Here is a 26,757-nt window from a genome sequence, read left to right as displayed (position 1 = left end):
TATCTTGTTGCACTCAGACACTCAGACACTGAAAAGACTTTATTTCCTGTCTGTGTGTTAGGTGGGTGAGTTACATTGCAGACATATATTACAGCTGGAATGCATATGTTGTGTAATAAGTACTGCCCCAACTTTGCAGTGATGATTATACACATGGAGATTATTCAGGCTTTCTCCCATTTGCTTTGCAAGGGTCAGTATATACCTTGTTTATACCCTTCACTTACTGTTTAAAGCAGCTGATGGGCAGAGCCAAGCTCTGTGTGCATCTTTTGAAGTCAAGGAGTGATCCTACAGGAATGGTCAGTTGGTTTGCATATAATGTACAGTTTAACAACTTTTTATACTGCTGTTTCTCATTTCAGTTTCTAGGATAACCTGAAGTTATATGGGAATCTTCTGGGGGGAATCTTCCCCTCTCTCCTTGCAATGTCAGATTGCATCACAGCCTGTTGGGTATACTGTAGCATTTTGTGGGTTTGGTTGTTTTTTGTCATCTGCCTGATTGTGATTTTTTTTTTTCCTCAGTAGGTTTAGCTTTATGATATTGTGGTAGATTTTGAAAATAATGTTTTTCAATCCAGGATCAAACAACTCAGCTTCTTCTACATCAAAATTTGCTTAAGATCTGGAAACTAAAGACTATGATCTGGAAACACTCTGTAAAAATCAGTTATCAGTAAAGAGGTACAGCAGTATTCTCAGGGCAAGTTCCTAATTTTTTTTACTGTTTAATACTGTCTAGATCACATTATAAACTGAAAACAGTGAGTACATTAAATACAGTGCAATGACTTATACAGACCAAGGCCAGGGTTTCTGGTTTACTCGTTGTATTGGTTTCAATCCCATAATATTTCCTGATTGCCACAGCAGGTACCCATAGGCTACACAGTGCTGTCTTAGACCTTGAGCATGAAAATCACACTGTTTCCATTTTGTTCCTAGGCTGTGCTGCTTGTGCATTATTCAGATTTGGACTGAATTATGATTTGATTTGACCTGGCCTGCATTGCACTGCTTGCTGAAATACTGAATAAGCCAGGGAGGCAGGTTACAGCCTCAAGTGGCTGCTCTCCTGTTTTCAGGATCAATGATCAGGTTTTATCATTCAGGTTACTGCTGTTATCATAGGACCACGGAAACCTGTTTGTTAACCCCATCTGCAGTGTGCTGGAGCTGTGCAAGCACGGGACAGAGCTGACCACTGCCCACAGTAGTCCTCAGCCTGGGCTTAGTGCAATAGTGTTCTCTCAGCAGAACAGCCACCAAGCTCCTCTCCACATTTCTTTGCTGCTGTGTTAGGCTCACAGTGTAGACAATACCAAGGAGGAGAATCTGAAAGAAAAACAGTGATGCCACTTTTTAAATGAATCTATCTGTACCCTGTAATTCACACTTGGCCATAGTAAGCTTGGCCACTGTTAGTGTGCAGTGGTTCTGGCCCACAGATGGTACCATACAACTTCGTTTAGGCACACAGATCTTAACCATTCCATTATACCATTGCAGCCTTTCATGTAGGTACATATATTTTTGTCTCTCTGCTAAAAAAGAGCACTTCTAAATATTGCCACTAAAAAAAAACACCTTAAACTTGCAAACACACTGTGCTGGTTTTGGCTGGGATAGAGTTAATTTTCTTCATAGTAGCTAGCATTGGGGCTATGTTTGGATTTGTGCTGGAAACAGTGTTGATAACACAGGGATGTTTTCTTTATTGCTGAGCAGTGCTTACACAGAGCCAAGGCCTTTTCAGTTTCCCACGCTCTGCCAATAAGTAGGTACACAAGAACTGTGAGGGAGCATAGCAAAGACAGAGGATCCAAACTAGCCAAAAGGATGTTCCATACCATAGAAGAAGAAGGAAGGAGGTGATGTTTGATGTCGTTTGTCTTCCCAAGTAACCATTACACATGACAGAGCCCTGCTTTCCTGGAGATGGATGAACATTTGCCCATGGGAAGTGCTGAATGAATTTTCCACTTTTACCCTTCCAATTCTATCCCCCATCCCACCTGGGGGAGTGAGTGAGCAGCTGTGTGAGTCTTATCTGCCATTTGAGGTTAAACCGCAACACATGCACAGAATGTGAGCACTGCAATGAAGATTTTCACCACCTCTCTGCAGATCCTATGAGCCTCTCTGCTCATTTAGCTTCTCAGACTGTTGATTTGAACTCAAATTCATTTTGGTAAAGACCACAAATCAAGTCCTGTCATAACTAGAGAGCATGGTATTGCTTACCCCTGAATGAACCTGAAAGCTGAGGTGATCAATACAGACATAATTGCCAGTGTCACCAATTAATTGTTCCTGAGTGAATGAGCACCTCTTCAACAGGCAGCCTATCAGTCTCAGAAACAGCAATGCAATGTGGCAAACTTTGTGTGGGATGAAAATACTCTTTTGGGCAAATGTCAATTATTAGCAATAGGCTTTTCTTTCAGTGTTTTGCTGCACATTTCTAATTTCGCCATGACCAGAGGGGAATGCCCAGTGCAGTTTTTACCTTTCTGGGTATGGCAAAGATCAACCAATCTTGGCTAAGCCCTACTTCAGCCATATGCTTAAGCAGGTACTTAGGGTAAAGCATGAGATTAAGTCACACTGAATTCAAAATTAGTCACATACTTAAGGGCTTAATTTAAAAGTTACCCCAATAAAACTCATCCTTGCTCAGTTCTTAATCACACAAGTTGCACAGAAAAGCAGTCACATCAAAGCAGCATCTGGGCTGCTAAAAAATTAACACATGAAGAACACAGTATGTTATTTGTAGAAGGTTTAAAAATATTTTTGCCACTTTTTAGAATGACACTGGCCTTAGAGTTAATTCCAGCATTGATCTCTGTGTCTCTCTTTGTACAATGGAACGAAGAGCATAAGCAGCTTTTTAGAAAAGTGGTTTTACAGTAACCCACGTTACTCTGTAAGCTTTTGTGTTGATTTCACATTTAGCCTTTATCCCTCTGTCCATCTGTTGAGAACAAGTCATTTGTGCCCAAGGCTTACAGAGCAAAGGTCATTTTATCATAATGTGACTGCTTAAAAAAACCTCAAGATTTTGTCATGTGGCTTCAGTTTAAATGTAGTTACCAGCTAATTAGTCTGATAAAGTATGTATATTTGCAAACAAAGAATAACTATAATACTATCCCGGTGGAGATCAGCAAAGGAATTTGGGGAATGCAAATGTTGATAATTGCAGTTCCTGTGCTATAGTTAGCTGGAGCAGACAGACGGCTGCCCTTAAGCAGACCTCTCTTGGTGCCAAGATGGGACACATGGGACAAGAGACAGTAGATCAAATTGCAGGATGAAAGGCCAGATTCTGATGTCCAGCCTCATTTTATTCAGTCCTTTTTCAGTTAAAGTTATCATACGGCATTTCCCAAAGAAAGACTAGAAAGATTCCCAACAATCTTCAGCAGATGGAGACCAGGATATATAATTTCTTTTCTGAAAGGGGGCTGTAATTCTTCTTTCCTTTTTTATTTCTATTTCTTTATTTTTTAGTCTGTGGCTGAGTTACTAAATACCAATATCAGTAAGGTAATTCTGCCTGCCTGTACAGATATTCCTGTGTGTGCATTTAGGTGCTTTTGGTATCCTGAAGAACTATGCATTTTTGACACTTGCCATTCCTCTGGCTTGGAAGGTAAAGATAACCTTTTTTCTCTTTGAAAACAAATGAACACCACTACCACCACCACCTCAACCCCGATGATAGCTACTATTTTGACTTTGTTTGTTTGCATCGAGCTTTTACTTCATAATATAGATTTTACAAAGCATAAGATGATTTGCATGAACGATACTGCGCCACTTCAGTTGGACTGTTTTCAGAAGGATGTTAAGGGCCCATCAGACTGAAGTATTAGGAACATCATGATTATTTTGAGTGGACTTACTCTTGAGGGTAAAACAAGCTTTTTCATAGAAATTACTTCAAAAAACCTGTAAATCTTGGGGCTTTCTCTCTCTCTCTTTTTTTTTTTTTGGTGCGTTTTCTGGCTCTGCACTGAGAACCCATGTGCTTCTAGTGTCTACAGGCTGGTTGTCCAGAGGTGCTGGCTTTCAGCTTATTATGCTCTCTGAACTCACTAGACACTCTCTCTGACACTGGTGCAAAGTTGAAGACTCATCTGTTCAGGGAGACAATGAATAAAGTATGCCAGCACATATCCTTGATGACAGAAGTTGAGACAGGGAGAAATACTGCTAAAATAGACCCAGTAACAAGCTTGCAATGTGGTTTAAACATTTCTGCCCCCGTCATGGTATCACTTGGCTTTTGCTCTTGCAGTCTGAGTGGGCCTGAGTAAGGGGTTTACCTCAACCTTATGGTTCTTAATCATCCATTTTATTGGAATGCAAAAAAAGACCATATTGTACATTGACTCTGTATTGTCTTTCCTACAGCAATGGAAGAGGCGATCGTGCTTGCAGCCCAGTGCAACAAGAGCAACCCCAGTGGTGTTGATAGCATTTGAGGAGTTCAGTGTGAGTTCAGTGCCCTTGGGTGAAGCTCTGGATCCTGAACTTACAGTGCTGCAGGACTCACTTAAGCCTGTATGCACTCCTTGAGCTCCCAGGCACTCCCCTGCTCTCTATCCCTCCTTGCCAGGCTTTGGGTATAACTACAATAGGAACTGACACTCTGCCAATGGCCACATCAAATCTCTTTAAGGGCACTGGAGGCTGAATGCTAGCCAAGAGGGCTCTGCTGGCTGACAACCTTCACCCCCTTCTTTCATTAAGCCTTAAATAATGAAATCTTCCGGCAATACAAAGAGATTTAAGGATGGAAAGCGTTCCTTATTTCCTCTTTCCTTAGAAAGCATTTGGTTGATTTAAGTATACAAATATAAGGTTGTACTTATCATTTGATACCTCTCTACCCTTTATAGATATAAGAAGACTAACAGCAGGGAAGCAATTGGAGCAGAGGCATGTACATGCAGAGTGCTATTTGCCACTGCTAGTCAGCAAGCCCTGCTGTGTGGTGGTGCTTCACACACTGGTTCCTGCACAGCGAGCTGGCAGGAGCTGCCACAGATAAAGGCTATTTTGCGGTATCCATGTGCAGTGAACATGAAGATAGCTGGGTTTCTAAGGCTGTGAAGTACTTTGCACTGAGAGGGGTGAACATGGGCTGATAAAGACATGTAGTGGTGTGAAAAGATGCCAAAACCGAACAAGACAAGTCTTAATCCAAAAGCAGCAGCATGACTGAGCCCTGATTGTACTTGGCATGACAGAGTGGGAGAGGGAGACAGGAGATGAGGCTCAGGCACTGGCTTACCAGACATCTTCGCACAGCCTGCCACCGAGTGGTATTGGGAAATCACAGACTTGCCAGGAGCTTCCCCTGACATCAGCCTATGCTGTGTATCAGGAGGAAAGGATGGTTTTGCTTCACAGCTCGGCAAAGTCCAGCTTCTGTTCCAAGCAGACCAATGGGTCAGGTGGGGTACCATCCTGCCAGCAGGACCCATAGCTCAGGCCGCTTTGAAGGAAGATGCAGCTTCCTCAAAGGGACATTTTCCCTGCCTCCAGCTTGTGGATGACTTGAAGTCCTGAAGTCCGAGAGCTGATGAACTTTGTAGTTTTAACTTGACAGAGCTGCAGATACTGTTCTGAATCACCTCAAAGCCAGATTGTTGTTTAAAACTTGCCTACATGCTTTATCTCCCTCATAGGTGGTGGCTCTCCCAGGTCACAGACATCATCTGCTACAGCAATCGATACTCTGCTTGTGTCTCTAGTGCCTCCAGTGCATCTCGTGCAGCCTGGCAGTAGCTCTCCTTACATCTGCTGTTTGTGAGGCAGGCAGAGAGCCGATCACAGGGGGAGAACAACACCAGGCACAGGAGTCACTCTTGCCTCCACTTCTGTTACAGCCAAGGAGGATGAGAAACATGCTCTTTCCCCTCAGGCAGCCGGAGGAAAAAGAAACCACAGAGGACCACAAAACCATCCCAGTACAACATCTGTGAATACTGCACGCTGCCTCTGGTGGGCTGGGACACAAGCACATGAAGATAACCCTGTGTGGCAACTTTGCATCAGTTGTTCTGTGGTTTGCTTTCACATGAGAGGAATTAAATGCAAGCTGACACAAGATCAGAGCCAAGAGAATTATGTTTTCAAAGGCAAAAACCCCCACGAAACATCTCATAGACATGCCCCTTCTCACACCGCTCCCACCTCATACAGTGTTCTCCATCAGGCAGGGAGGAAGGCCTGAAAGCAACCTTTATGCACCCTATGCTAGTGCCATTAAACAAAGCTTTCTTAGAGAGTGAGAACCCAGCCAGGTAAAGGTTTTCTTAAGCTGGGATTTTTCAGGTCCTTTATTTCTCTTCAAAGTTGTATTAAAAGTAAAATTAAAAGAAAAATTCTAGAGTTTTTATTTCTGCTTAGAGCCTTCTAAGTTTAAAATAAGCCTTCATCCTGATATTAGCAAGAAGCAGGCCAGAGCAATAACTGATGAAGGAAACAAGAACATGTTTTCCCAGCCTATACCCATTACAATTATGTGATTGTTTCTCTTGGAGACATCTGTAAACCAAGCCCTGGACAGGGTTTTCCAGGGACTGGTGTATCGTGTATTTCTATAACTTGCAAAACTTAAAAAGATAAAAGTGGGGATTATCCATTGCTCTGAAGGATAAGTATAGAGTAGTATAAACAAATACCCCTTCTCAGAAGAAATTTTTGCTGTCTGTACCCTCAACTGCCCCAACAGGGAAAGAAGTAAATAGTAATAGGAAAGGCTGACCACTTTCTCCTAGCAGACATATTTCTAAAAGCCAACACCAAAAAAACTAGTATAAATATCTGCCTTTAATTGCTGGTTCACAAGTACCTTAATTAGTCCTGAAGCCACAAGCTTGTGCTCTTTGGCCTGAATCTGTAGCAAAGGGAAGGAGATGCAACTCTTCACCTGTCCTTTCAGTGCCCAGTCACCTAAATCATAAGCATTTTTGTGCTGCAGGTGTTTTTGAATGTTATATTTCTGAATATAACATTCCCATGTATCTGTAGCATTGTGCCTGTGTTAGAGCAGCTTCTGACCACAATTAAATGAGCTTTGCTCTCAAATTCTTTATTAAATGTAACTTTAATAGTTAAGGGGTTAAATTGTAATATACTTTGCTACAATCAATGGTGGAGAGAAGAGGTGGAGCCTGACCGGGTTCCTGCTTTTGTTTGGTATCTACTTTCTAGGGCACACTCTCATTGCACCCAAAGGATGCCAGGCATCCCTGGAAGTTTTCCAAAGGCAGATGGTAGCCTGTGTCACAACTGCAATTGAGGAAAAGCCAGGGTACACAGTGTGCACGTCTCCTTGGTGAATAAATTCACACTGTTTCAGCTTTTCCCAAGACTAAACAAAAGTTTAATAATTACTTCTTAAAAGCTAAGAAGGAGGAGGGCCTGAGAGGGGAGCAGGTTGAGGCAATATTAAATAGAAGGTCCTACTCTTGGAAAATTGAAATGAGGTTTGGGCCTGCAACAAAAAGACATGGTGATGCCAAGTTGTCTGAAGGAAAACCTTTGGTCTTTAGCAGCTGCCATGCTCCTGGACTGCCTAACACAGGCTTTTACATTTCAGCTGGGAGGCTTTATAAGCAGCTAGGTATTTGCAGATGGATACACCCAAACTAGTAAAGTCCTGAGCTGTCATGAACTGAGCTCTTATGTGAGCCCCGTTGTGCATGGGTGGGTCTGCAGGACCTGCAGTGCAATCATATCTATGGGGCTGACTGCAAAACAGAGGAGCATGTGCTGGTGCTGCTGCTTATCTTTTCTGTCTAATTCTTCTGTTTGTCTCCTTCCTGGGGCAGGACTGAATTGAGATGAGCTTCCTCCACTGCTTCAGAGGGTCTGGCCTGCCTGCCCGTAAGACAAATTCTGCAAGCAGCACACCATGGGGCATTTAAGTGCAGTTGCTGAAGCTTTGTGCTCTCTGTTTTGGATCAGACCATGCATTTCTGGAGGTACCGAGATGTTATGTACAGAGCTGCCACCCTTATTCTTTGTGGTTGTAGTCTAAAAACTAGTTTTGGCGTTGGTTTTCTTTGTTTTCTCCTTACGAAGCTGCCTACCCATGGATAGGTATCTCCCATGGACCCACTGAGAAAGAAACCCTGGTTCCAGATAGGCAGCCCAAGTAGATGACGCCATGTGTTTTGGCTCCTGGACAGGAATTCAGGGTCTTAGCAGAGGACTGAGTGCCTAAACCAGGCTGAAACACCCACTAAAGCTGGGAGGGAACAGGATTGGGATCCTGCCTGGGAACATGCATGCCCAGCTCCTACTGTTCCTAGAGTTGCCAAATATTTAATCCTCTGTGGGCTGAGACTTGAAAAGATTGTGTTTGACCTCCTCTGAATGGGAAATACTCCTGTCAGGGCACAACAGAAACAAAATCAAGTTCAAAGAAAGACAAGAATGTGGCTGGCTGGATGTGAGATTAGACTGCATGGATTTATAAGGATGTATCCCACCCTGTTATTTGATCATTACCACGTTGCAATGAGTGGTGAAAAACACTGGCTATGGTCACCTTTTCCTTTTGCAGCACTGGGGGACCTCCTGGCAGTGTGTTGGAAGGCTATAGAGAACATAGCAAAAGAGATCCCAGCCTTTTCAGAGTTTAAATGCAAATGTTACCACTTTAAAGCTTTAAATTCCCTTATATTTTTGAAAAGTCCAAATTCGAATGTTGTTCTTCAAGCCCCTTATGGTGCTCCAGTGGTCTGAGTGAACTTAAAAAAAAACAACCCAGGCTTAAAAGAGCAGCAGTACTAAGCAGACTTGTATGCACTGGGTGGCTTTGTCCTTTCTGTACAGCCAAATGGCACAGCTACAGGCAAAAATATTTATCTCTGTGCATTACATGATGAGACCATAAGGAATCATGGTATCTCCTTGCTGCTTCTCTGTTCAGCAGCACTGGGGAGGGTAAATGCCCTCAGTGTGCAGATGCCCCAGCTCAGGCTATTGAGAGAGCGCCTTCCCTCAGAATATTATCTCCCTGCCACAAAATTGGATTGTTAACTAATACCAGCTGAGATCTTTCCATAGGGAAGTAAATAAATAAGGGCCTTCCTCCCATCCCCAGCTCGTTGCAGAAAAACCACCCACGTTGTGTTTGAGGGGAAAAAAAGAAACAAGCTCCCTGATGTGCAACTCCAAAGAAACTGAAAATTATTAATTCCTCCCTGTTGAGGTATATTCCAAAAAAGGGCTTTGTCTTCCAGCTTTAGAAAAGACAGTCTTAAAGAGCAGGTCCGATTCCTTGTGGCAGAGGGGTTTCAGCAAAAAGCAAGGGGGTTTAAGCAAAGCAGCCTAATTAGGGGTAAGCAGCCCATCCTTCTCTGTGGCAGAGGGTGAAGCAGGGGATGCTGATGTGGTTCAGGCAGGGCTGGGGAGCTGCCAGAGCTGCACACTCACATACCCAAGGAGTGCCATGGCCAGGAGGGTAACGGTGAACACCCGGGGCCACCGCAGCTCTGTCTGCTGTGTGCAGTCTTGCCCTGGTGCTAATGTGAATTTATAGTCTGAACTGGCTCCAAAGCCCTGTTTACTATTAGCAGCCAGGTCCTGTGGGGCACCACTGTGTGTGGCCCTGGAGAGACATGCCAGCAGATGATTCCTGTCCCCAAGAGCCCTGCAGCAAAGAGGCAAAACATCCCAGAGGAGGCATAAAAATCCTCTTTATCTCTAAGTGGGGAAACTGAGGCATGAAGCAACAGCCACTGCAAAAATGTGAGAAATAAATCCTCTGCTTCTGCTGGCAAGGAGACAGTGCATTCATGGGCAGAAGCAGGCTATGGGGAAGCAGCAGCATCACCCTGTACTTGAGTCTTAGAATCATAGAATAGTTAAGGTTGCAAAAGACCTCTAAGATCAAGTCCAGCCATTAACTCATCACTGCCACGTTTGCCAGCAAGACAAGTCCCCAGGGTGCCACATCCACACACTTTTGAACATTTTCAGGGATGGTGACTCAGCTGCTTCCCTGGGCAGCCTGTTCCAATGCCTGATCACCCTTTCAGTGAAAAAACTTTTCCTAATATCTGATCTAAACCTCCCCTGGTGCAAATTGAGGCCATTTCCTCTTGTGCTATCACTTGTTACCTGGGAGAAGAGACTGACTCCCACCTTACCACAACCTCCTTTCAGGTAGTTGTAGAGAACAATGAAGTCTTCCCTGAACCTCCTTTTCTCCAGGTTAAACAACCCCAGCTCCCTCAGCCGCTCCTTATAAGACTTGTGCTCCAGACCCTTCACCAGCTCCATTGCCCTTCTCTGGACACGCTCCAGCACCACAATGACTTTTTTGGAGTGAGGGGCCCGAAACAGAACAGAGGATTTGAGATGGGCTCACCAGTGCTGAGTACAGGGGGACAATCACTGCCCTGGTCCTGCTGGCCACACTATTGCTGATACAAGCCAGGATGCCACTGGCCTTCATGGCCACCTGGGCACACACTGCCAGCTGATATTCACCCTGGCTGTTTACCAGCACCCCTAGTTCCTTTTCCACTGGGTGGCTTTCCAGCTACTCTGCCCCAAGCCTGTAGGGCTGCATGGGGTTGTTCTGACCCAAGTGCAGGACCTGGCACTAGGCCTTGTTGAACCTCATATCACTGGCCTCGACCCTTTCATCCAGCCTCGGTGGTCTCCTCGAGTTCACTGCAACCTCTTTGCTGGTGACTGTGGAAAGGCTGGATTCCCACTGCGTGCAGGGAGGTGACAAGGGAGATGAGGAAGACCTGATACTGGAGCTTTGAGAGCTCACCACGTGTGAGCCACGGTGGACATTCTTCCCCACATTGCTCCCCACCATCTTGTTGGCTCCTCATCAGTCTTGCTGGCAAGACCCTGAGAAAAGCACAAGGCAGAAAAGGTAGCTGAGCACTTGCCCTCTCCAATAAAAGACTCAAACAGTCCTATGGACACCTCCAGAGCTGAAGGAACAACTGATGCATGAGGTGTGCTAAGGCATCCTGATGGATCTTTAGTGGGAGGCAGGAAAAGTAGCAAGGAGAGTTGGCTGAAAACAGGGAAGCAAAGTGATGGATATTGCTGTTCCTACTGAGGTACAGCCATGCAGAGTTGCTAAAAACACTGGGAGAGCAGGGAATGAGAACTGGCAGGGTCAGGAGAGGGTGGCTGTACTGACGCTCACATGGGTGCTGCTCCCTCTGGTACTGTAGGACTTCTTTAATTTCTGAAGTAGCAGTCATTAGTTACCAAACCTGATGGTATCTCATCTCTGATAGCGATTTCCTGCCCTGGCTGCTTATCCAGGCTATAATAACTTTGTTTTTTCCCAGGCCAGGCATGAAGTAGACTGGAAATCAGTCGAGAGCTGGGATGAAATGAAGTAGTATGATCCCCCAAGGAAAAGCATTTGTCAGTTAATGAAGTGTGAACCCAAATAGAAGGGAAGGGATGAGGAGTAGCAAGCCATCAACCAGCATTCATTAAACCTGCAAGTACTCTGAAACATAAGGAGCCACGATGTGGGGGGACAGTGAGACAATCAGAGGCATCAGGGTCACATGCCTGCCCATTTCTTGTGTTCCTGTGCTCCTGTTAATTTCTCTCCCACTTTAAGAAGAGGCAAGGCAGGAGAAAAGATGTCATAGATGCTTCTTCCATGGGAATTGCAATGCCACTCTGTTGTAGGTATGTCATGGGGTCAGGGGGATGAAATTCCAAAGCCACAAATCCCGCTGGCGGGCAGCAGAGTGCGCAGGCAAGAGGGAAGCTGGCAGGCAGCTCCTGCCCAGTATCTGTTGGGTTCAAGAAAATATATTCATTTAGGGAGACACCATGCCAGCAGGTTTTCAGCATGTGTCTTCACTGCTAGCTGGGTCTTTGTAGGCCTACAGACAGGTCATGGCCACTAGCAAAGCACTTGAGCTCCATGGAAAAGCTTTTTTCATAAATAAACAGCGTTTGCAGACAGACAGCAGGAACTTACCATCCTCCTTGAGATTTGGAGGACTCTGGATGTTGAACCTAGGGCACTGCTGGAGCAGCAGCAGAAACCCAGAGGACCCTGTTCAACCTGGAAGTCCCCATTCTGATCTCCTGTGCAGGCCAGGGCACTGTGGGGCCAACCTGAAAACCTGCTGTCCCCTGCAGTGTAAAAACACATTCTGGGGTTTTCCTGGGCTGTGTTATTGTAAGCCCTTCTTTACAACCACTGCAGTTTCAGAGGGGACAACCTTGGGTCTAGGGAGCAGGGTGTATCCAGGACCTTTGGAAGCTAAACTCTGTCAGCCTTTGACCTGTAAAAACCAAAGCTTATCAAACTGGTAACAAGCTTTGGCAATGCAGTGGTTTTACGTGGCTGTACCCAGAGCTGGAGTAGAGTGATGCCCCTGACAGGACTTCAGATGCATACCCTGAGGTAGCATTTGCAGGAGGCAATGAACAAGTCTGAGGAGAGGATTCAGACAGTTGTTTCCTTGGGCAGTGTTTTTTAATGCGACTCAGGCCCTGGGGAGTGGGGGCCAATGCCTTACAGTCGCTTTATGCTGTGTCCTGACAAAGAGACAGTGAGTCTTTCTGAATCTCCAAAGTGGACTCAGGCAATGACTTTGTTGTTGCCACAAGTGTCACCTTGGGTTAGACCCACATCTGCATGTGAACCTCTCCACAAACATGTTTAATCCACTGAGACACCAGCCTGCTCCCAGCTCCTATCTAGCCTTTGTACTGCTCCGATGGTTTTTGCAGCCTTTCTGAGGAAGTTCTGTCTGTGCACGTCTGCTGCCGTGGTGGAAAAGCCGTGGAGCTGCTCACAGCTTAAGGAGATTATGCGTTTCTGCAAGATCAAGGTGAGCAATGGGGAATTATAAGGATACTAAGGAGCTACTAGGGCAAAAAATACGTCCCTCCTGGGTCATATTTCACCCCTGTGAAGCAGGGGTGAAAGAAGGGTCCTACCAAGCTAAACCCTGCCTCCTGGAGGAGGAAGGGCTGTGTGGTACCACTCATTATATGGACAGCTGTCAGCTTATAAGAAAGAGGGTAGGAAAGGTAATTTGCAACTCTAAAGAGTGTGGAGTAAACCCTTCCCATGCATCTCTGTTCTGGATCTTGTGGGAATACCAGCAGAGGGAGAAAATACATCAGTCAGCTGACAGGTCCTACAAAAAACTCCAATAAATAGATTTTTAAATAAAATGTGTATTTCTGTGGCTTCTTCCCCATCTGCGGACCAGACAAGACAAATATGGCCTAGTTTTCACAGGTGCTGGGCACCCATGAATCTCAGTAGCTACTGCAGATGCTTGGTTCCTCTGGAAGACAGAAACCAGGTCATAAATCTCTCTCCCTCTACCAGTGTCATCTTCAAACTTTTTAATTAAAAAGTTGCCTTGTATTGTTTCTGGGGTCTGGAAATTAATTGTCATTAATACAGTTTAAGGCTCTGTTGCTCAGATTGTTTTGTCCTTCAGGTGTGTGGTATGATCAGAAATCTAGAGCAGACTGTATCCCTGCTGCCTTAAGGGAAAAAAATAATCCATTTTTGGAATTCATTTTGCAGGAGTTGTGGGCCTCATTAAGCTCTGCACTGCTGCAGCTCCCCTATGGTGGCAAGCGGTATTTCAGGCAAGCTGGCTGTGTGATTGTGTTAGATCGACGTCACTACTGCTGCTAAAGCACGGTCCTGTGAATAAATGAGGAGAGGGGAGAGGGCAACTGAAATGAGATTTATTTTCAGTTTGTGAACCTGCATGCAAATTTTCCCAACATTTCACATCCATATTCATATCTTTGTTTTTTCTCTCTCTTTTTCATCTTTTTCTTTCCATATATGTGTGTGTGGAATCAACAGCTCTTTCTAAATTGCTTGGCTTCTTCAACCTTTCCTTTGCCTGTCAACACCTCCCAGACAGAGGACCTTCCCGACTTCTTTCTCTCCACTGCTAAGTAACCATGAGTAACCAAGGCTATGCCTCGAGCGCTGTTCCCTGAGCCGTGTGTGGTCTGTTTGGTATGTAGCCCTTATAGTCTCCTGCATTTGCTCAAAAGCAGCTGGTGAGCAAAGAGCACAGCAGCACACACTGGGCGCTGTGGCTGTATCTCAGTTTCTTGCCTGCTTTTCTGTGTATCATGGGAGGATTTCTTATTTGCATGTTCTCTACTTCCAGGCATACTGTGTGTTCACAGACACACACATTCACATGAAAGGCAGTCGTGTTTAATGCATTTTCTGCATCTTGGTCTGAAATACAGAAAACAAAAATCTCAAGAGTAAATGCTCCCTTGGTATATATTGCAGCTTGTCCAGACACAGCTATTCTTCACCAGGTTTTCCCTGTCACTTTGTGCTGCCATCTTATATCACTACTGCTCTGCTCTGTGCCCTTGCAAAAGGGCACTGCATTAGGGATGGAGCTACTATTATTCATTAAAGACTAATATTTTTTGACATTGGTAACATCTGCAGTGTGGCCGATGACTTTGATATGGAGAAGAAAAAAGGGAGTTTACTCATATCCTTTGTAGCCTGCTTCACTCTCTGGGAAACAGAAAAAAGCCATCAAGACTTCTTCTTCAGAGTCCAGCTTTGAACCACACAAATATGGAATGGCCCAGATTCACAGAGGATGCATTATCATTTTCACCACCTTCCAGGATCATGTCCACATATTGCACTAAACCATATGGACTCGTGTGTCACAGTCTGTACAATAACACTCCTCTTTCACTCCTTTTGTCAAGTGTAGCCCTGCCCCAGCTCACATGGTGAGCTTTGCTCAGACCACGGATGTCTCTGTCCACCAGGCATGGGCTGTCATGGGTAGCAAGGGCAGAAGTGGAACTGATGCTACATAGCTCTGTTAGTTTTTGTCTGACATTAAGGCTCTTGTAGAAAAAGATGCCTAGATTTGAACAACAGCTTGAGCTGTCATCTATTCATGTAAATTTTCTAAAACACTTACAGGGAAGAAATCATCTTACCCATCACTTATAGGTAACAGCACATAACTCCCACGAGAGAATGCTGTCACTTTTGAAAGCTACATGTTAGTAAGTTTACATGGGAAGTGTATGAGGGAGGATTACAAAATATGCTTACCTAGACTTGCAGGAAACTGGCCTTGGCGGCCCATTAAGTCCTTTCCTTATATTTCTAGTAATCTTCAAAATACTTGCCTTGTAGCCATTAAATGTCCCAGCAACTTGTGAAAGATGGAGAAGCAGAATGTTATAGTTGCCCATGCCTGTACCCAGTGGGTGGATTGCTCTTCTGGGGACATGGCAATAAGGCTCTGGGATGTGTTTTCCTGTTAGCCTTTACTGCAAACTAAATAACCACATATACACAAATCATAAGAAATACCTCTAAAGCAAACTCCTTTTTTTTTTTCTTAGTAACTAAAGTAACTGAAAATGAGCAAAATACAATCCTCGATTAGGGATACAACTCAAATCAAATCAACCAAGTCATGAATTGGCAGCAATATGAAATGAAGTCAACAGCTGATCAAATCATCAAACAAGCAAGCACATACAAGATTTGAGTAATGAAGCCACACAACATATGGTGAGTTTTATGAAACAATGAGCACTCCTCCTCCTTACTTCAGTTACATTTGTCACTTGCCCACACATATTTTATTTCTCTTTCTCTTCTTTAAAATCCTTGTTTTGGTTTTTTTCTAGGAAGTAACTGGAGAAGGAAAGGTAACTTTGTTCATTCTGAGCCAGTAAACATCACCTGTTGATGGTAGATATACTTGGCATAAAACCAGCAGAGGAAATATGAAGAGGTTGCAAAATAAGAATGGTTGGAGTTGATTCTTGTTATTATATACAATATGATAGCTTTATTAGATAAGCCTATTTCATGAGATGGAGGATCAGAGTTGTTTGGAGAAGCAGGAGAGGAAAACAAGGGAAACTCTGTCTCCGTTTCTCGAGAGCTTAGAGAAAGTCCTGACCATAACCAGACATGACTTTTGCCTTGGCCTAGCTGCAACCCCTTAGCTGCTCTGCTGCAGCCAGGACTATGGGGGCTGTCTTAGGTGGTAAAGGAGAAGCAGCAGAAGTCAAGCTGTAAAAAAAGTAAAAAAAGTTAAGAATAGCAACAACATTCATACGATATATCCTCAGTTAAACTCAAATTCTTATTGGCCTAACAGCAGCTTGCTATAATATCTACTTTTCCCACTGAAAATTATATTAGCTTTCTATGCATAATGTTTCTTTTCTCATTCAGATAATCAGCACTGCCCCATGTGTGTGTGTGAGAGAGAGAGAGAGAGCTCAAGGATTTAAGATTTCTCAGGAAATTCAGAACAAGAGCATTTTAGATGCTATATATCCACCGTTGTACTACCTGTGTAGTTTGTAGGCTCTTGCTGTCACAGTGAAGAACAGCCTTGCAAAGGTCCCTCGGCAGTCCTAGTGCCACAGAGGTTTCTTACTCCTTCCAATTTATATGTCCTATTTGCTCAACCTGATATATTTATTACTAGTTTCAGTCTTGCGCAGTCAACCTACCTTAGAAACTATGCAGTGCGAAGCAGGAGAGAAAACTTAATGAAGGCAAGTCAGATGGCACAGGATATTACTCCAGGCTTTTTCTGGGATGAAGGAGAGATGTTGAGTGCAATTTTGCCTCCTCTACAGATAGGCTAACAACACACCTGCCAGTATTGCTTGTTGAAGAGCTTGGCTGACGGCACTTTACCAAAAGAGGCTGCTGTTATTTACAGCAGGAGGAGATTGCCGAGCTACTGAGATTTTGTTGCCTACATGTGCCTCATTTAGCAACAGGATATAGGAATGAAAGTCAGATAAGAAGACAACTCACTGGAGCTTTGTGGGGAATTGGCATTTCTACATTGAGTTAAACCAGGACTGGCGTCAGTCCTGGCTCTTGCTGTTAGCTCACAACTGCGTCAGCAGCATGCAGTGAGCTCATGGCTCTGGATTGCTTATGGTGGCCATATGTCAATGCAGAAAGCATTTCACCACAGTGTTTGCTCTTAATTAGCTCTAGTGATGCTTCAGTGATGCAAAGAAGCCAGGAACTAAGTGGCAGCAGAGTTTTCAGTAGGCACACCGCAGGGCAGTTGGCCACCTAGTTTCAGGCTGCTCCCTCCCAGGCTCCTAAGACTGTTTCCTGAGGTGATCTTTATGGATCTGGCCAAGGAGTTCAAGATAACTAACATGGAGCTGCAGTTTGCTTCCTAGTTGCATGCATGAGAATTTTCCTTTCAAAAAGATTCTTTTTTCTGTTGTGTGATTCAAAGGACATTTGATTCCTTTCCAACAGATACAAGATTCCTCGATATGTATATTGGCAGTTATTTGGTATACTGGGGAGGTGGAGCTTCAGGACAGAAAGGGAAGCATCTTCCCAAGAACAGGATGCTCTGCCTTGATAGGTCTAAAATCTAGTCAGAGAATCCAAACAATGCAAGGTATCTGTGGTGAGTTACCAGTGACACCATGGTATTGTTTTTAGTGTTGAATTATGCTAAACCAGCCTGGTTCACCAAACTTCAAACACACATCCTGCTTTTTGAAGCAAGATTTGACAGATAAGCTGCTATCTGGCCTAGAGATACGTGTCTGGCAGTCAAACACTTTATAGCTGTAAAAGCTCAGTCCAACTTTTGTATGGCAGATTCTTCCACATACTTTCCTGAAATGTGAGGAGCTTTTCCTGTGAAGCAGGGTCACCTCTTCATGGTTACTTCCCAGGGGTTAAATGAAAGAGAGATCTGCCCGCAATTGTTGTGTGGTGAGTTATGTCAATCTCTACTTAATGATTGTTTCTTTTTGCTAGCTTTGATACAATTGCCTTAATGTAATTGCTTTGACATAGTGCACTATACTATCCTATCTTGTACTACACTACTAGTAGTTTTCAACTTTTATACTGTGTAGTAAATAATTCTGATTAAGATATTTTGTCTTTTCATTTGTCTATTCATCATAATAAATAATTAATTTTATATAAATACATCTTATTTGCCATCACTAAAAGCTGCAAGACAAAAGTGGTTCAATCACACCTCTATAATTCCTTAAATTTAAACTGTTGACAAAATTTGAGTCTAAGATTGGATCCAGCCATACCTAGGCTCCTCTCTGAAAAGGAGTTTTGAAAGCAAGAGAGTTATTTCTGCACCTCATAGCTCAATGAGATGGCTTCTCTAATAAAATTTGTCTAAGCCTCCCAGTCTTCCCCGCAACACCAAGAAAGTTTGCAGCAGCAATATAATGGAGAAAATTTTCCTCTGTTCTATGCCTCACTTGGGAAAAAGCTGCTCTCATGGCAAATGGTCACCGTAAAACTATGTTAAAGGAGGAGAAAGGCATTGCTTCCTCTGTCAGCAGCTTTGGCAATGGAGGGCCTGGAAATGACTCCAGAAAGTAAAGGAGGAAAGGGGGATGGAGGAGATAGTATGTACCTCTGTGTATGTGCATGCACACCCTTCGGCCACTGTGGCTGGGCTGCATCTTAGCTCATTAATATTTATTCCATTCAGACCTACTCTGGGACAGCTTCTCTGAATCACTCTTATTTGCAGGCATGAGCTGACCTTATTAGAGCTGACCTTATTCTCCTTTATATTGCTGCTGTCTGAATAAAAACATCAGTGGAGAAACCAAAGCAGCTCAGAAGACCAGAGAGTAAATTGTGTACAATGTCTGTGTTCCCATCCTGAGCTCCCAGGCCATTCTTCTTCAGCTGCACTCTCTGGCCAGTGGGTGATGAGACACTTGTATGTTGAGCTGTGTCCTGCCACCTCAAACCAGCCCATTCCCCAAGAAGGCTGTGTCTAGGAAAACTCCTGGTGTCAGCAGGTCCCCAATGGCTGTGTTTCATCTGTGAATGAAAAAACAGAGAGAACCCATGGCAGGCACTCATCAGTGATCCTGATGAAGTGAGAAGGGCAACCTCTGAGCCCAAGTGTTGCCAATAAATGGAGTACAGCTGCATGGTATGATGTTTCAGGCAATTTGGACACAGGTTCAATGAACACTGGAGCCAAAATGATGTTTTGGTGGTGAGCTTGTGAACTCAACAGACAACCAGGGTGCTCGTACCTCCTCCCTGACCTGTTTGTGTGGCTCTGGCCCCTCACTATTGCACTTCATCTGGTCTGGGCTGCCATCAGGTATCTCAAAACCTGCTTCTGTGGATGTGCCACTGAGTGCTGGAAGAAGCTTGCCAGAGACAAGGAACATCTAAAGCCAAGGGAACTTAAAATTATGTAAAAGATTTTGTTTAGATGCATCTTGCATCCCTTGCATCCCCATTGCCAACACCTGCCCAACTGTCTGAAGAAATGCCATTTTTCTGTGTCCTTTTCACATGAAAAGGAGGTTCTACTAGTAGGGAGCAAATATGTGAATGTGATTTGGATAGACTAGCTGAGGGATCATGCTTAGGTCAGAGAGGGAATAAGAAGGAAACAGAGAGGAAGAAACAATTTTTGAGCGCTGCTTCCTGTAATCAGGCATCGAGGTTAAGGCAGTATTTCCTCTACCTGTGTATGATCATTGGATTTACATTTCTTGCCTGAAGTTACAACCGATTTCAAGACACATTTATAAGCTGACAGAGTGTGCCTCTTTGAGGTGTGTGCAGGGCATATCCTCTTCTGTGAGAAGGCAGACAGCTCTTTCCAGTGACACGTACACTGCATGCCAGGCAGGAGTTTGCCAGGCTCTGGCTGTCTGCAGGGGAAGATACCCAGAGAATGGTGGGGTGAGGAAGGTCCTCACCCCTATGGGCAGGTGGCCAGCACCTCTTCCTGAAGGTTATTTTGAACACATTTAAGGGAGTATTTAAGGCACAGTTGATCACCTTTCTGATTTTGCTGCAGCCTTCCTGTGTGACCCTGGCAGCTTGCTTGGCCCCTGAGGGCTATGCAGGTATCCATGAATAAGACTCTGATGTGATGTGAGCTGAGCAGCACTGCCAACAGATGAACTCCCATGAGGCCAAGTAATTCCCTCACCAAGAATAAAGCTTTTCTTTCTGTTCTATGGAAAATCAACTAGAAGATATCTCAGAAGAAAATTCAGTTTCCATTAAACAAATGGGACAGACTTTTGCCATTTTGGAGTCCGCTAGGATCTGGTCACGCTCTGGGTTCTTCTACTGGTGAGAAGTGGCTCAGGAAAAAGCAGAGCATCTCTCATATCTGCCAGCCCAGTATAAACACCTCTTTGTTTCTTTGCCTCTGTTCTTTCCCCACTGCACAGGTGTCCTCTGCTTGAACTGCAAAGGAAAAACCAGTTTCATTTTCTTCTTGCTTTAATTGTGCTTTCCAAGTGTTTGTGTTTAGCCGAAGGGCAACATGCACCTGCTTGCACAAACTTCAAATAGGCCCATTTGCTCTCATTGTTTAAGCACGAGATTCAAGCCCTGTCAAATATGGGCATCTGTTTCTCAAAGGAAATAGTGGTGTCAGCTTGTCATAATTCACTTCTGCTCCTGCATCCTGTGTAGCAAAGCGGCAACCCACACACAGCTGGAATTCTTGCCAGTAGAAGAGCAACAGTAGGTAGGTGAAATCCGCACAGTGCCTGCTTTGGGTCTTTTTAACTTGTACTCTTACAGGCCTTCAGTGTTGTGTGACCTTTTGCTAGGTTGCCAGACAGAGGTGAATTTTTCTTTTGTATGAAAACAAACAAGAAAACCACCTGCCTTCAAAGGATTCACAGTCAAAATGCTTTCCATCTGTGCAGTATTCTGTTTGTTATATGCTTTTGTCTTCTGTTCCCAAGGGGTTAATTAAGACATGTATCCTTCCTGGGCTGTTTTTTTACTGTAGAGAGACTGAAAACGCAGATTTGTTTTTATCTATGTCAGTGCAGTCATATGTCCTGAATCACTGCTGTCAGAGCCAGAAGCAGCTTGGGAGAGCAGCCAATATATTTCCCTCCTGATGCAAAGTTCCTCCTTGAAGGGCAGTCCTTATGTTTTAATCAATGATGTGTAGGAGCTTCAATTACTTCCCTTGCTACTGCCTTTTTCTCTGTTATTCACAAATCCTAGAGTTATCTGGAAGCCCTGACGATTTTGACTGTGTTCGTAGCTTTGGCAGTCCAATGAGGTCTAATTCTAGTTGCAATTAATGCGTATTAAGACACATACATTCAGATTTGTTTCACGGTTTGCTATTAAACGCTGGAAAGGCTGCGCTGCTCTGCCACAACATGGCTGCTGATAAATGAAGGATTATATCCTTTGAGTTTTATCCCACACCATGTAGTTCAATATTTCCTGATTCCATAGAAGCCAATATGTTATCTTGCAGCTTATAGAGATGCTGGGTTAGCATCCAAATATTCCTGCCTCAAGGCCCTGGTTAGTGCAAGCGCTCGTGCAATCTGTTGTATTCACTTAGAGCCTCTCTCTTTAAAGAAACAAAAGTAAGAACAACAAAACCAGAAGCAAGTCGTGGATAAAAGGAGAAATCAAAAATTCTCCAGAAAGGCTTGTGGGTCAGAAAGAGGTAGAGGAGGATGAACTTATAGCCCCGGTCCAGAAGACCAGAAAATTCAGTGCATTTTGGCTTGAGCGCTGCACGTAGGTCAAGCTGTTTGGCCTCTGCTCCTGTGAGAAAAACAAGGCTTTACCTCAAGGCTAGTTTGGCTGCCATCATTTGCAACATGAGTACTGATTTTATGACAGTAAACCCAAACTGTGAGGACCCTCCAGGTGATGCCCTATACAACACCGTGGAAGAGACCAGAGTCATACCTGCTCCCAGCCAGCTCCAATTCTGGAGATCATCCAGTGGGATGCCATGGAGGTTGTTACAGTCCTACTTGCCAATGGCCTCTTCCTTGCTGGGCCAAGTGAGATTTTTTATGTCAAGAGAAGGGCCTGTATCATTCCCATACACATGGGAATGTTTCTTTAAAAAGAGCAAAGACGGGCTGTCATCAAAGGGAGCCCAGTCCATACCAAAATTTTAAGAAGACCCAGAGGAAAGACAGTGTCACTGTAAGGATTTCTGCAGCTCTATATCCAGCCTATAAAGACCACAGGTCCTACTTTCTGGCTCAGTCAGCAACATGGAAGATAAGGGTGTTATATCTCCAATGAAAAGATTAATGTCAAGCATGAGGATTAATTCTCTGCAGCGCAAGAGATTAAGTTTGGATTTTGCAAGCTTTCCCATTATCGGCTTTCTCCCCAGACAGTCCCCACAGGCCTGTACCACCCTCCCTGGCCAACTCGGAATCTCGGGGCGTGTCTCTCATTCAGTTGTATTTTCTTTTGCTCTAACTCCGCATTAAAGAAACCATTACACTGAGACTATGCTTCACTGAGTAGATTTACTGTGCCTCTTCCACACACCTCCAAGGACAGAACCTACCTCCTGTACTAAAAATGGACAAGAAGCAAGTTTTCTCCTGCCAGGCAGAGTGCTATGGCCACAAGTCCTATTGCTGATCCAGCTGTGCCAGCCAGAGGTGGTACCTCCTCTGGCTATAGCTACCACCATTCACCAGCTCTCCTGGCAAACTGGTTTGTGTGAGCGCTCCTGTCCTTCTTCAGGCAAAACCAACCAGAATAACTCACAGCAACTTCTTACATTTACCTTTAATCAAGGTAATTTTGCCTGAATTGGAGTAAGGGGTGCTCTGACGTGGAAGTCAGGGGAGAAATCAATTTTTCATCCTCTCTGAACCAACTGAAGGAAAGGCTTCTCCTGTATTCAGGCATCTGCACTGCCAAGAACCAGGAGCAAGACACAGGTGTATGCCAGATGGAGAGCCCAGGGGATGTGACAGGAAAGGATGTGCTGACAGCTTCAAAATGTAAAGTGCCTATGGCCTGACTTCACCCAGGAGCATATGCTTCAGCCGCTGCGGCTGTTTTGGATAAACCTGGGTTCGGGAGGTTCCTCAGTTCTTCTGCTGTTAAGATAATTTCCAGCAGTGTTTTTGCCTCATCAGTTTAATAGCACCCATGTTAGGCAAGGCTGAGTGCAAACCTGCCTCTTGCTGGCCGGAGTGCAGGGTGCAAAGCCCACACTGCTGTGATCTCCAGCCATTTTGGCCTCATGCTTAGCCTGGCCCTGTTCTTTGGTCTGGGTCTGTGTTTCACTGGCCTAGTAGAGTTCATAGAGGAATACTTCTTCCTATTTGTGTTAAATGCTTTAATTTCTTGAGGCAGAGACCTTGAACCGAAGGAGCCTGTTGGCAAAGCTGCTCTTGAAGAAAAGTCAGGGCTTTGTTCATGAATCTTGGAGTTGCTTGGATTGTTTGCATAGTAAGTCTTCTTATCGTAATAGGATCAAATACATTTTACAGACAGTAAAACTAGAGTCGCAGAAGAGAAACAGATATCTAACTTTACACAGGAACACAGGCCAAGCGAGAGAACGTGAATCTCAGTGTAGGAAAGGTCAGACTCCCAAAGTAATAAACCAATTTAATTATCTGACACCTTTTCATTAATTATATATTTGTGCAAACTTGGGACCATTTTTACTCTCCTTTAAATTAACGTTTTGGCAAAAGGAAAGTACTTCATGGTTTAAGGTGGGTGGTCAGCTCTAATTCTGTGTCTCTCTTTCATCTGCCTGAGAAACAGCAAGGGAAGAGCACAGCAGCTTCTCCAACTGCTGCCAGAAGGCATGTTGTGAGAGGGGCACCACCATTCTGGGACCCTCCTGCCATGCTTGCCCTACTGTCTTCAGGGAAATCCTGTGACTTTCCCTCTAGAAACTGAAGGAAGGGTGAGGATGAGAGTTTGTATCTTTATTTATCTCACTGGCTTTCAAAGTCTTTTTTAAGTCTTTGTATTTCTTACATTGCTATTTCCCATAGCAACTGTACACCTAGACCCAGCATTTAGGCTGATGCCAGGCAGGAGGGACATTAGCATGACTGACCTGTGTTTCCTTTCAAATTACATCACTCTCTTTGCTTACTTAGTCTGCAGGACCCCGCAGATTTGTAACCTGACCTGGAGCTGCACTGACACCATACAGTTTATGCTCTGTCCCCATTGAGCTGATGATGTAGCAATGAAATCTGAGAGCTGAGAAAAATGCTTTTCAAATTGAATAATCAGGAAGGTGTCAAAGGAAAGGTCCTGTTTTATTATGACTTATAAAACACTAGGAAAAGGCCTCATTCATTTTCTCTGGCTTTATTTTTAACAGATTGCTTAGTGAGTTGCTGCTGAGTGTATAACAAGACTTTAAAAATGATTTTGTCCATACAAATATCCCTCACAATATTAAATAAAAAATGAGTATGTGAAAATGCAAATACTTCTATATCTTTCTTGTCAATTTTTATTTTTCACCTTGTGAAAGCCTCATTTAATCTCTAGCAATAACTAATTTCCCTTGGGTTCTTAGCCTTGTCCTTCCTGCCTCTAATACCAGATTGGCAACCCAGTCACAAATAGTTAAAAGCAGTATCATAGGGTGAATATGGCCAGGAACTGGGCAACTGCCTGGTTAATCTGATTATTGGCCTGTGATGTACTGTAGCCCGTTAACCTTGTTTTGACCAGCTTCCTGACACTTGTGGCACAAATGAAGTGTGACATGATTAAATGAGACTGATCAGTTTTGCTTACCATGACAATATCCGGCAGCTGCTGTGCTCAGGATTTACAAAGCAGTGAAAGCTTTGAAGTCCGGTGATTTAGCTGTTAGATTGCTTTCCTGTGGCTGGAGGGATGGTGTGGACATGAGGACTTTTCTGTGGTGGTTCTGTGTAGATCTCTGCAAGGCCCCAGCTCATCTCTCAGAAGTATGTCTGCAGAGCAGGGATGGGTTTGATACATACCTGATGCAACAAGCAGATGATGAACTTAGCACATGAGAGAAAAGTGGGACAGTGCAATGAGAGAGAGAGAAAAAACAAATACAGCTCTAGAAACATATTTGGTATTCAAACTATATTTTAACATGTTTTTGCGATAGTTTTTGGCCAGATATTTTAAAAGTGGAAGTATTAGTTGTGCAATAATCCAAGTACTCTGTGTTAGATTGTTTTCTAATGGCATGAGCTGTGTTTAGGGGACAGCCTTTCTGCTCTAAAAGGATCGTTTCCCTTACTTGAAGCCTTACTATTTTAAGGCCAGAAAGACTCCGGATCTAGTGTATAAATGTTTTGGACTGTTTCCCCTGGGCACTGGAGGGCAGTGGCTTTGCTGAAGAGCACTCTGGGTTGCCTGCTGTTGGTGCTGTTGGTGCAGTGTTCTGAGCAGATACAGAGACATACATGTCCAGTAATTGAATGTGCTGATCTGCCCTTCACAGAGTAAAAAAATATAACTCTTTGCTAACCTTGCAAGCTCTCTGTTTACTGGAAAAGGCTGATAGGCAAAAAAGGAAGGAGATACAAAGACAGAAAAGCATAAAGTTGAATAGAAAATAATTACCATGGATGGGATATGAAATCAAGGATGGTATTTTTCCTCCTTGTTATGGCCATTTATTTTTGCTAGTGCATGTGCATGCAGGCACAGCATATCATGGGGTAGGACTGAAGACACAGAGCCTGGAGCTGGCAGGCCAGGGGAAATGCTCTCTAGGAAGACAGTAACACATTCTTCAACTTGGTAATTTTGTGAAACATTTCAGGGCCAAACACTCAAATGTTCCAGATTATCTAGCAGAAATTTATATGACTGTCAGCAAACTAAATTGTTTTGAATGAAGATGAACAAGGCATGTAAGCCCAACCAGAGAACTACTGTTAACTAATCACTTGTCTGACCTTAACTGCTGTCTAATTACAGGTCCAGGATGCCTTAGATAAATGCTTATAGTAATATAATGCCTGTTACAGGAGGACTGGCAGTGCTTTATATGTAGACACATCGGATTGAGAAGGATATTAAGTCCTGTGAGACAAAGTGCAGGCAGGTTTGGTGCCAGCTGCCAGCTTCTCCCTGCCCGCTGCCTGGGATGATGTGGCCATGGGGCCCAGCATGACTTACTAGGCTACCCCAGTCCCTGCTTCCCCCCCCCTTGCACCTTTCCCCTCTCCCAGAATGTGCCACCTCAAAATATAAAGCCTCAGAAGGCTCAGGCATGGACAGGAGTCCTTCATTGCTCCCGTGACACGTTATTAGCAGGCTCTGGAAGCTCAGGGAGCAGGCAGCAGGCCACAAGGCTGTTTTGCTTGGAAGCAGCCACCCCACATTATGGCACTCATAATGTATAAACACACTAATGCATCCAGCTAACATGTGCCAGGCTGCTAGGCACTGCCAACCACAGCATGGATGGGGCAGCCTGGGGGACTAGGATGCAGCCTCTCGTCTGTGAAATCCAGGTCAAAGCAGTAGAAGTCCAATCTGATGGGCCCCCAATGTGATATGAAGCCCCAGGAAACTAACAGCAGGCACCAGTCTTTCCCCTCTGGAAACCTCTTTGATTGTCCAGCTCTAGGGGAAGAAGCCCTGAATGGGTACTTAGCCTAGGCTAGCAAAACCAGAGCCAGGGTGCTTCCCAGAGCCTGTGCCCCATGGTCCCTTTCCTTCCCTAAGGAAGGACCGATCTCTGCCATATTTCTAGACTTTGCCCACCTGAGATCTCCCACTGAACACCAACTGGCTGTGGTGGGGAGGCAGCTGTCTGCCTCCCCAAAAAGAGAGGTCGTCTCATCACCTAAGGCAAATAGCCAGACTGCACCACACTTGCAAACACGTTTGTTATAGCAGCATTGTACAGAGGTCACAGTCGGGGGTGATGACTT

General features: G+C 44.3%; 1 long non-coding RNA gene across 3 annotated transcripts in view; it reads left to right on the top strand.

The window, feature by feature from the left end:
* LOC127478459 (uncharacterized) overlaps window positions 1–6,369 on the top strand; it is a 67,358-nt gene extending 60,989 nt beyond the window's left edge. For 2 of the 3 annotated variants that reach the window (XR_007907228.1, XR_007907230.1), the window contains exon 4: window positions 5,706–6,369. This is a non-coding gene — a long non-coding RNA (uncharacterized LOC127478459). The remainder of the gene's footprint in view (window positions 1–5,705) is intronic. The other variant, XR_007907229.1, reaches the window with a different exon arrangement.
* The last annotated feature ends 20,388 nt before the right edge of the window (window positions 6,370–26,757 follow it).

This window comes from Manacus candei, unplaced genomic scaffold (assembly GCF_025592945.1).
Source record: "Manacus candei isolate 608988 ecotype Guabito, Panama unplaced genomic scaffold, ASM2559294v1 h1tg000060l, whole genome shotgun sequence".
In the NCBI taxonomy this organism is placed as follows: Eukaryota; Metazoa; Chordata; class Aves; order Passeriformes; family Pipridae; genus Manacus; species Manacus candei.
The sequence above is the reverse complement of the archived record's forward strand: the minus strand, read 5'-3'. Positions and strand labels throughout refer to the sequence as shown.